A 10985-nucleotide genomic window follows, 5' to 3' on the forward strand; every position below is an offset into this window, starting at 1 on the left:
ACAAATCCTGGAGACAGTGCTTGTGCCCTTCAGACAAACCAGGCTGGCTTTAGAGTTGACCCGGGGATATCCCTGAAAAGGTCCTACTGAATCAGGCAACTGTCCAGCAAACTGTCACATCTGCCTCTTCACACTTAAAAGAAGCCAATACTTATCAGCAAAGACCAAACCTGGAAGGCGCCCTCAACTTCTCCATCTCTTTCCCCCAGGCTAATTTGTCTCCCTGACTCCTTCTAACCACTTCTGGTTGAAATGTGCCCTTGTCAAGTTGCAGTTCTGTGTGTTACGCTATACCATGATGTATATTTAATGTGAAGCTTTTAATATACAACCAACTCATTTCAATGTACTTCCTTGAGCTCACATGCTTGCTTGCTTTCAAATATGCTGTGTGCCCTGGGAATCCTGTGGCCTGACCTTCCTCTTGCCAAGACTGAGCTTCAACAATCATCTCTCAAGATGGCTCTTCCAGGAAAGGAGGAGCCCTGCTCTCTGATGACTCGGAAGACAGGTCCCTAATGAGCTCGTTAGATGGAAACAAGTTAATTGGGTCAGCAGACATTCATTGAGTGTCTCCTGCTCCCTAGGTCTCTTGGATACCAAAGTGAATGGAAGTGGGGCGTCTATGGCTCACGCCTATAATCCTAGCCACTCAGGAGGCTGAGATCTGAGGATTGCAGTTGAAAGCCAGCTGGGTGAGGAAAGTCTGTGAGACTCTTATCTCCAATAAGCCACCAGAAAGCCGGAAGTGGTGCTGTAGCTCAAGTAGTAGAGCGCTCACCTTGAACTGAAAAGCTGAGGGACAGCATCCAGGCTCAGACTTCAAGCATCTTGACCAACCAAAAAAAAAAAAAAAAAAAGAGAGAGAGAGAGAGAAAGAGAGTAAAAGTGAATGGACTCTGCCTGTGGCCTTAATAGGTTTCCAGTGTGGAAAACCAAACATGATGTTTTACATGATGTAGTACAGAGGACCCCACACTGGGAGCGGCCAGATGAATCTCTGCAGAAATCAGAACATGTTGGGCCTCAGAGGATGAGCAGGAGTTCACCAGGGAGCCTGGAGGCAAGGATGCTCCAGACAGGTGACAGGAAAGCGTCTGCGCTGTAGGGGATGGGAGGGGAGGGGGATTGTCGGAGAATGGATGAGGAGCCATGCCTCCAGTTCCAGCTTTTTGCTGGTTAATTGGAGATGCGAGTCTCTCAAGTTTGTCTGCCTGAGCTGATTTCAAACCTCGCTCCTCTCAGATCTCAGCCTCCTGAGTATCTAGGACAGGTATGAGCTACTGGCCCATAGCTGGCTTTTTCTTTTCTTTTTCTCTTCCTTCCCCAGTACTAGGGATCAAACCCAGGCTCTTATGCATGTCAGGTAAGTGCTCTGCCACTGAGACATACACTTAGCCCCGCTTCGTTTTTTGAATAGGGTCTTACAATGTAGCCTAAGCAGACCTCTACTCCTAGAGGAGGCAGAGCATGACCTGGCACATGGTCTCCCGTTGTTTGCCCAGGGGCTTCTGGCAGAGGAGGAAAGAACACCTTGAGATTGTTTATGTCTGGAAAGTTGTTGGGTCCTCCTCCTCCTGCTCCTGCTCCTCCTGCTCCTACTCCTGCTCCTCCTCCTCCCCCTCCTCCTGTTCCTCCTCCTCCTCCTCCTCCTCTTCGTTCAATTAGTAAACAGCATGAAACAGAGACTGGGACCGGCTGGTGAGCCAGAGTGGAAAGCCAAGTACAGGAATCTCCTTTCTTGAGTCTTTAGGACATGATGGACAGCCAGGTGCCTTCAGCATTGCAGGGATTAAGAGTGAGCCTGAAGGGACCTTACAGCTTCTATGTCCACATGCTTCAGGGTGCCTGAAAGTGGCCAGCTTCGAGGGCCACTGGTCAGTACAGTTCTGGATCTTCTCAGTTTATGAGCCTTTCTGTTATTGGGGTTTTGTTGTTGTTGTTGTTATTGTTTCCTCGCTGGCTCTCTGATGAGAGGGAACATCACAGGCTTGCAGTGACTTCAATCCCTCTGGCTTTGGAGGACAGCTTCTGAAGGCTTCTTGGTCTGAGGCAGGATATCATCAGTGTGGGTGTGGTGCCCTCGTGTGGCTCAGAGGAGCATTACAGCCAGAAACTGACTCCAATTTATAGAGTGGTGTGGAGCAGTAGATGATGGTGCTGCGGTGGGAGGAGAGAGAAGTAGTATAGAAGCTGGGCCTCACCTGAGAGTCTCACCTCCAAGTCTAGGATTTCCCAGGCACCAGAAGCAGCACCGGCAAGAGCTGAGAGACACCCTGTGACTCCCGGTCCTCTCTCCCCAGGAATGCTGCTCGACAGGAAGGACAGAATGAAAACAGCTCCGACACCACTATTTGAAGAACAGCAGTGTTCTCCAAAAGTTCCTGATCTGTGGATTATATAAGCCAAGCTAAATTTGTATTTTAGAAAAGTACAAAAATTACCCTCAACTCAATGATACAGTTTGCACACCAAAGCACCTCTTGTCTTTCTTATATTGTCTTCCTTATATGTAGAATTACTTCTAAGTAAAATTAGGCTTGTCCTAATTTTGTCCCTAGTATCATATCCTTTCCCCTCATGTTATTACAAAATGATCTACTTTTTCTTTGTATGCCAATAGTAGGGCTTGAACTCAGAGCTTGAGTGTTATCTCTTAAGTTTTTGTTGTTTTGTTTTGTTTTTTCTCTACCACTTGAACCACGGCTTCACTTCCAGCTTTTTGATGGTTAATTGGAGATAAGAGTCTCTCAGATTTGCCTGCCTGGGCTGGCTTTGAACCACAACCTTCAGCTCTTAGCCTCCTGAGTAGCTAGAATTACAGTAGCTAGGATCTGTTTTGGTTTTTTTGCCAGTGCTGGGGCTTGAACTCAGGACCTAGGATGCTATTGCTGAGCTTCCTTATGCTCAAGGCTAGCACTCTACCACTTGAGCCACAGCATCACTTCCTGCCTTTTCTGAGAAGTTTATTGGAGATTGGAGTCTCATGGACTTTTCTGCCCAGGCTGGCTTCAAACCACAATCCTCAGATCTCAGCCTCCTGAGTAGCTAGGATTACAGGCGTGAGCAACTGGCACCTGGCTTGGATCTGTTTTTTCATAGCTGTACAATGTGCTGCTTTCCTATAGTTAACATACTCAGATTGTATATGACCAACTCCACAGAAGTATGGTTCAGAAATATGATTCAGAAATCTCTATTCCTATTTTTTTAATATTCAGGAAGAAAGTCATAGAAGTATAGTCCTGGATCAAAGGCTAGAGAGATACTGTCCATCTGTTGCTGCAAGTCTGGACTTGCCTGGCCGCTTGGGCTTGCCCAACTAAAACTGAAGCAGAAGCTAAGCAGTCTCCTTCCATAAAACAGAACTTGAGTTTGGGCAAGGTTCTTCTACTAGGGCTCTGCTTGTGGAGTGACTAATGTCCCCAACAGAGAGATTTGGTCGAATGCTGGATTCGCACACCAAAACCAGAAAGTTCTAGAGGAACTGGGGCATGCAGTCCCGTTACCCTAGCTGCCAGTTCACCCTGCCTTCCATCCAAAAGAAGTTCCCTCCGCCCCAGAGGTGAGGGCCAGGGCAGGGGGGACACAGAAACACTCAGAGGAGCCCTGCCTTTGTGGATGCAGAAGAGAAAAAGGAATCATAGCCATTCACAATAAGTATGGCAGTCCAGGCTGGTACAAGGGAGGTAAGTATGATTGAAGTTCTTCCTGTATATATATGAAAATAAAATCATGAAAGCCTTTAATAGGGTTTAAAAGAAAGAAAAATAAGCCAGGTGCTGGTGACTCATGCTTGTAAACCTAGCTACTCAGGAAGCTGAGATCTGACGATTGAGGTTCACAGCCAGACTGGGCAAGAAAGTCTATGCCAGAAATGAAGTGGTGGCTCAAGTGGTAGAGTGGCAGCCTTGAGCACAAAAGCTCAAGGACAGCTTCCCAGGCCCTGAGTTCAAGCCCTGGCACAAGGTGGGGGTGGGGGGAATAGAAGTGAGGGAGGGAGGGAGGGAGGAAAAGGGGTGAACTTTATCAAAGTACATCATGCATGGAAATATCACAATAAAATCCCTGTGTGCAATTAATATATACGAATAAAAGGGGGGAGTGCAATGGCACAAGGAAGGGGCTCACAGGTTATCTGAGACTGTGCACCAATGTCTTAGTGCAGGTGACCTTCAGATAACATCAGTGATAACATCGGTGAGGACGATGGGCAGGAGAGAGTGGTGTGGGATTGGTGTGGAGTTGGCAGACAAAGCTGTAGCTGATTGGGAAAGATGGGGGAGGGAGGAGGCCGAGCTCTAACAACGTCCCATCTTTGTGATTATAATTACTCCTCTCACACATTATTATCCAAGTCAGAAGCATTTTGTTGTGTTTACTATTTAAATAATTCCCACAGTTGATATTTCTTTCAACATTCAACCTGCTTACTGTCTCTGTGGTTTAGATGCTGAATCTCGGCAGCATCTTCATTGTGTGTACATGAAACGTGCATTGTGTTCATTGTGTCTTGTCTGTCACCACCTCATTCAATGGAACTGAATGATGAGTCCACGCAGCAGAACCAAGAGACCAGGTGCTCCTAAGTGCTCACTGGAAGACACATGGTGACCCAAGGTCCCACCCATCCCTGGCCCCCCCTGAGTGCGCTTCACGTTGTACGTGCCTTGGTCTCACCCATCCAGCTGTGCAGAGAAACTAAGGTGACCAGAAAGGTGAAGGGACTAGGAAAAGCAAAAGTGGGACTTGGCAGTGGAGACCCCAAAGTGAATGGGATCTAGAATGAGCCACATAGCATCGCCGATCCCCACCCTGGTCCCCAAGATCAAGAAAAGGCATCCAGAGTCCTTGAGTACCGTCCTGCTAGCTCTGCCCACCTGGGCAGCCACCCCCAGAGTCTCAGACCCAACTTCATTATGCAGGTTGGGGCTACTGAGGCACCGGGAGAGAGCTTCTGCTCAGCTGTGTATCTCAGAGTCACCCCTCAGGGCTCTGGGCTTGTAGCCAGTTGCGTCTAGTTTAGTGGTTCCTGTTAAACCACAAGTCCCCAGGCCCTGCAGCTTGGACACTGGCATTCAGAAGGTCTGGGGTGGGCCTGGGAGCGCACACTCTTCACCAGCTCCCTGCAGGGAGTTAACCACCTCTGGGGTAAGGTGCCATTTGCCTGAGAGCTCACCAACGCACGTGGCCTCCACACAAGTGCCAGGGAGGAGTGCGGCCCTGGCTACCCAACGGCGCCTCTGCTGCTAGTTCTGTTCTCCACACCAGGAACCCTGACCTCGCCTGTCATCCAGGCAGGACACAGAATTTCCCTGACACAAAACGTGAAAAAACCAGGGGGACGGATCAGTGTATAACTGCGTGGCAAATCCAGAGGCATTGCGCAAATGTTTGTGGTTGCTTTATCGACTCAGCTCTTGCTAGATAAAAATGCGTTTGTATTTCACCAGGATGTGTCATGCAACTATTGAGGTCAGCAGCCCTTCTGACCAGGGCATAGGCTTTTGCTCAGAGCCGTGTCTGGGAGAAAGGCAAAGTTGAAGGACAGAAACAAGGTCCAGAAGAAGGAGCCTAATGGCTCCACTCTTAAATGCTTCTTCCCGTCCACACGCATTTCTGAAGCCCACCTTGATCAAATCCTGAGCTGCCTTTGTCAATTACCTCTTGCAACGGCCCTCCCTGCCCACACCTGCTCCCACTTTCCTTTCCAATCACCCCCACTGCCCTGGATATTGCCAGTCTCAGGCAAAGCTAATTAGTTCTCCTTAGGGCTGGGCTCCCTATTCTCCCTGAGCTGCAGGCTCATTTGCTTGCATTTCTTTCTTTCTTTCTTCTTCCTTCTCTCTTCCTCTCCTTCATTCTTTTCTTCCTTCTTCCTCCCCTCCTTTTCTTCCTCCTCCTTCTCTTTCTTCCTTCCTTCCTTCCTTCGTACCTTTCTTCCTTCCTTCCCTCCTTCCTTTCTTCCTTTTCTTTATTTCTTCTCCTTCTTGTCCATCCTGGAGCTTGAAACTCAGGGCCCAGGCACTGTCCCTGAGTTTTGTTTTGGCCAAAGCTAGCCCTCTACCACTCAAGACATAGCTTCACTTCCCACTTTTTTGGTCATTAAAGAGTCTCATGGATTTTTCTGCCCCATATGGTTTTGAACCAAAATTCTCAGATTTCAGCCTCCTGAGTAGCTGACAAACATGAGCCCAGCTTTGCTTGCACATTTTTCTTTTGTGTGTGTGTGTGTGTGTGTGTGTGTGTGTGTGTGTGTGTGTGTGTGTGTATGCACGTTCATGTCCATGTGCAGGTTCTGGAGCTTAAACTCAGGGCCAGGACACTATCCCTGACCTTTTGGGCTCAAGGTTAGCAGCAATCTACCACTTGAGCCACAGTACCACTTTGGCTTTTTTGGTGCTTAATTGGAGTTAAGAGTCTCACAGACTTTCCTGCCCAGGCAGGCTTCAAACCTTGAGCCTCAGATTATGGCTTCCTGAGCAGCTAGGATTACAAGTGTGAGTCACTAGCACACTTGCACATTTCTGATTCTTGTTAAGTGGACTCGTTTCAAACTACAGATTAGTATGAGTTAGGACACAGAATTTCCTGGGCCTGTGGTCAAATGTATATAGGCCCATTGGACTTACCCCTGGAAATTCTCACTGGAGGTTCATTTTCTTGTTTGTTTGATTTTGGCAGTACTGGGAATTGAATTCAGGGTCTTGCACCACTGGGCAGTCACACTACCACTTGAACCACACCTTCAGCTCCCTTTTGCATTGTTTTTTTTTTTATTTTGGTCGGCTGTGGGGGCTTGAACTCTGGGCCTGGGCGCTGTCCCTCAGCTCTTCAGCTCAAGGCGAGCGCTCTACCACTTGAGCTACAGCGCCACTTCCGGTTTTCTGGTGGTTTATTGGCGATAGGAGTCTCACGGTCTCTCCTGCCCGGGCTGGCTTTGAACCAAGATCCTCAGATCTCAGCCTCCTGAGTAGCTAGGATTACAGGCGTGAGCCACCAGCGCCCGGCTGCATTGGTTATTTTTGAGGTAGAGTCTCACTGCATTCCTGAGCCAGCTTAGGCTGCAATCACCCTTTGCACTCCCCTATGTGACTGAGTGACAGATGCATGTCACTGAACACAGACACTGGTTGAAATGGAGTCTCAAGAACTTTTACGTCCAGGATGGCTTTGACCTCGTCTCTAATCTCAGTCTCTCCCAAGTTGCTGGAAGGAAGGAAGGAAGGGAAGGAAGGAGGGAGGGAGGGAGGGAGGGGAGAGGAGGGAGAGGAGGGATGTGTGTGTGTGTGTGTGTGTGTGTGTGTGTGTGTGAGAGAGAGAGAGAGAGAGAGAGAGAGAGAGAGAGAGAGAGAGAGAGAGAGCGCACAGGTACTGAGGTGAGACCAGGGTCAGCAGCAGAGGAACCTGTTTAGACTGAGCATTGAAAAATGAACAGAACGTTGTCTTCAGGTCACCGAGGACAAAATGTGCTGTTCCTAGCAAGCACAAAACAATGCAGGGTGCCCCATTATCTTTCAGGGAAGGGAATTGCAACAACTGGGACTATGGATGAAGCCCAGAGTTTGAGAAGGGGAGTGGTAGACAGGCCTGGATGACTGAGTATAAAGACCTGGGAAACAACAGGAGCAGAAAAAGGTCACTGCTCCCTGTTAGAGGATGACTGCAGGTGACCTGATCTAGGCAGAGCCACACACAGGAGCCGAGACTCACTGACAACTTGCACGAAGCTGTCTTTGTGGACATAGGGCTAGTGAATCCCTGGAATACTAGACAGCCTTCCATAAAGCTTTTTTTTTTGGGAGGGGGGGTTGGGGGAGTGCTTAAGCAATGATCCATCATCAACACTCTCCCATGTCCCTTTTATAAGAATCCAGTCCTCACGTTTGTGTTTTTAGGGATTAAACCCAGTACCACCTGTATTTTCTAGGCAAGTACATTACAATAGAGTCACATCCCCAACCTCCAGGGTCCCCCTCCCCCGCTTAACAACTCTGCTCTCCTCCAGCATTTCATTTTAGCAAATATTTCCTATACCCCATTTTTGCCAAGACCAGAGTTAAAGGGCCAGGAACAAGCCAGACAGCTCTGCCTTCATGAGCTGGTGGTTGGAAAGAGATACCTTCATACAAGACCAAAACACAGGGCAGGAGGTCAGCATGTCCCAAACTTTATGCCACCACAGTCAATTTTGCCCGGATTACCAAGGAAGGCTTCTAGGAGGAGAAGACAATGAGACCTTTTCGGATCAAATATTTGGCAAAGGTTTGCTAGTTCTAGGGAGGATCATTGTGATAATTCTATTGGCATATGCACAGTGCCTTGACAAACTGCATGCTCCTTGTTGTATTCCTTTACCTCCCTTTCTCTCCCACATCCATCCACTCTTCCAAAGAATATCTGGCAGGTTTCCTACAAGCAAAAACACAGTTTTTGAACTTGGCTTCTTTTGCTCAACATGATCTCCAGTTTCATTTTCCTCAAATGAAATACAGTTCATTCTTAATGACTAATACTCTTCGTTCTTTGTATAATACTCTTTGTTCTATGTATATCACATTTTAACAGTCACTCATCAGTTGATGAAGACACCGGTGTGGCATTGTGAATAGTGCTATGATAAGCATGGGTGTGCAGGTATCTTTCCTGAATAATGTTTTAGGCTTCTTTGGATATGTGCCCCAAACACATATGACAGGGTCATAAGGAAGGTCTGTTTTTGTTTTTTTTCAAGAACCTCCATACTGATCTCCATAGCAGTTGTACTAATTGGTGTTCCTACCAATAAGGTATAAGGGTTTTTTTCCTCCCCAGAGTTTCTGTTTTTTTCTTGATGATTACCATTCTGACTGAGGTAAAATGGAAGCAAAGTGTAGTTTTTTGTTTGTTTTATCAGTTGTGGGGCTTGAACTCTGGGCCTGGGCATTGTCCCTCAGCTCTTCAGCTCAAGGCTAGCGCTCTACCACTTGAGCCACAGTACCACCTCCGGTTTTCTGGTGGTTAACTGGAGTATAAGAATCTCACAGACTTTCCTGCCCAGGCTGGCTTTGAACCGTGATTCTCAGATCTCAGTCTAAGTAGCTAGGATTACAGGGGGTAAGCCACCAGCACCTGGCTTCAATACAGTTTTGATTTGCATTTCCTTTATAGCAAAGGACATTGAACATTTATTTCTTCGTGTACTCATTAGCCATTTGTACTTCTAGGAATTATCTGTTCATTTGTCCATCTATTAATTGGATTATGTGTTCTTTTACTGATTATTTTTATGTCGTTGCATATTCTGGATATTAGCCCTTAATCCATTGAATAGGTGGTGAAGGTTTGGGAGTAACAACCTTAAGGGACACAAGGATTTGCAAAATATGAGGAACTGTGCACTGTCCACACGGATACACAGAAGGGAGCTGAAGGTAAGGTTGGCAGGAAGGCAGAGACCAGGCCAGGGTCAGACCTATGTGCCAAGTTAAGGAGTTTAGACTGAGTGACAAGTCAAATGAGATCTAGAGAAGGTTTCTAAACTGAGGAGTGACATGGTAGCAGATGGGCTTAGAAGATGTTACTTGGTAGCTGATTCAGAGGCTTGATGGAGATATGCAGACCAAATAATGGAAGCAGGAATGGTGGATGAGGACAGAGAAATGAACTTTATCATGAAGTTGGAGGGAAAAAAACCCAGAAATTTTGTTGAGTTCCAGTGGTTCTTGACTGTATTCCTAGCTACTCAGGAGGCTGAGATCTGAGACTTGAGGTTCGCAGCCAGACTAGGCAAGAAAGCCTATGTGAATCTTATCTCCAATTAACCAGAAATGTTGCTATAGCTCAAAGTGGTAGAGCATTAGCCTTTGAGCCAAAACTCAGGGACAGTACCCAGGCCCTGAATTCAAACCCCATGACAGAAAGAGAGAGACAGAGACAGAGACAGAGACAGAGACAGAGGGGGAGGGAAGGAAAAAGGAAAAGAAATTAATTTTGATCTTCAACATTCAAATGTTCAAGAAGAGTCAATGAGAAGTTTTGAGGGTTTCTGACAAGAATTGGGCGGGGGAAGTACAAAGGCCTGTGCTGTGGTCTACAGCATAATAAAAACAGGTTCCACATCAGACACCAGCATTCATAGTGACAAGAAAATTTCCCACTCTTTTGAGTCAGTTATGCCCCAATGGCATGTTTAATTTCAATCTTTCCTTCTCTTTGTTTCCCCGCCCCCTCAGGAGAATAACCTCTACATTCGAATCTGAAATTAATTATTCATACATATGAATACCCTAGATGCCTGCCTGGTTTATTTTTTGAATAATACATTTGAATAGCAATTCACACAAGTCAGGGCAAACATAATTTTGAGGTAAATGTTCTTCCCCCAACTGTTGCCTGATGAATTGTTCTAAACCATGGAGTGGCCTTGTCATTATCTTGTAGTCCAACATCTTATGTGTTGTGCACTAATTAGAGGCCAGGCAGCCACATCTGATAAGGTAAGGTTGGCACTGGAAGGCCTACCAGCTCACCTCTTCCACAGTGATGACTTTCTCCACTGATCCAGATTCATCCATCCATGGGTGTGTGTGTGTGTGTATGTGTGTGTGTGTGTGTGTGTGTGTAGGGAAGAACTCACTTGCCTGTATTTGTATTCTTATTGTAATTCTCACTTGTATTCTGAGCATTCTGGTAGACCGCAGGCTGGCCCATATCCTGAGAAGCAGGTAAATGCGGGGCACAGGGCCAGGGAAGTCGCCTGTGGTGACTTTTCCTCTTTGGTAAGGTTACCATTGGCTAGCCTACAGAAAATGCACACCAGTCATCATTTCACAAGTCCCCTGAAGTGCCTCCCCTTCCAGGCTGCCCTTGCCCTTGCCTTCAACTCCTCACCTCTGTTGCCTGTGCTCCAAGTCACAAATTACGAGCCAGAATCATTATTGTCCGCAAATGTCCCTTTCAACACAGAGGGTTTGCAATGGAAGGCAGAGGTTACTTTCCCCTTA

This window comes from Dipodomys merriami, unplaced genomic scaffold (genome assembly GCF_024711535.1).
Source record: "Dipodomys merriami isolate MVZ:Mamm:240054 unplaced genomic scaffold, mDipMer1.0.p SCAF_420, whole genome shotgun sequence".
NCBI classification, from domain to species: Eukaryota; Metazoa; Chordata; class Mammalia; order Rodentia; family Heteromyidae; genus Dipodomys; species Dipodomys merriami.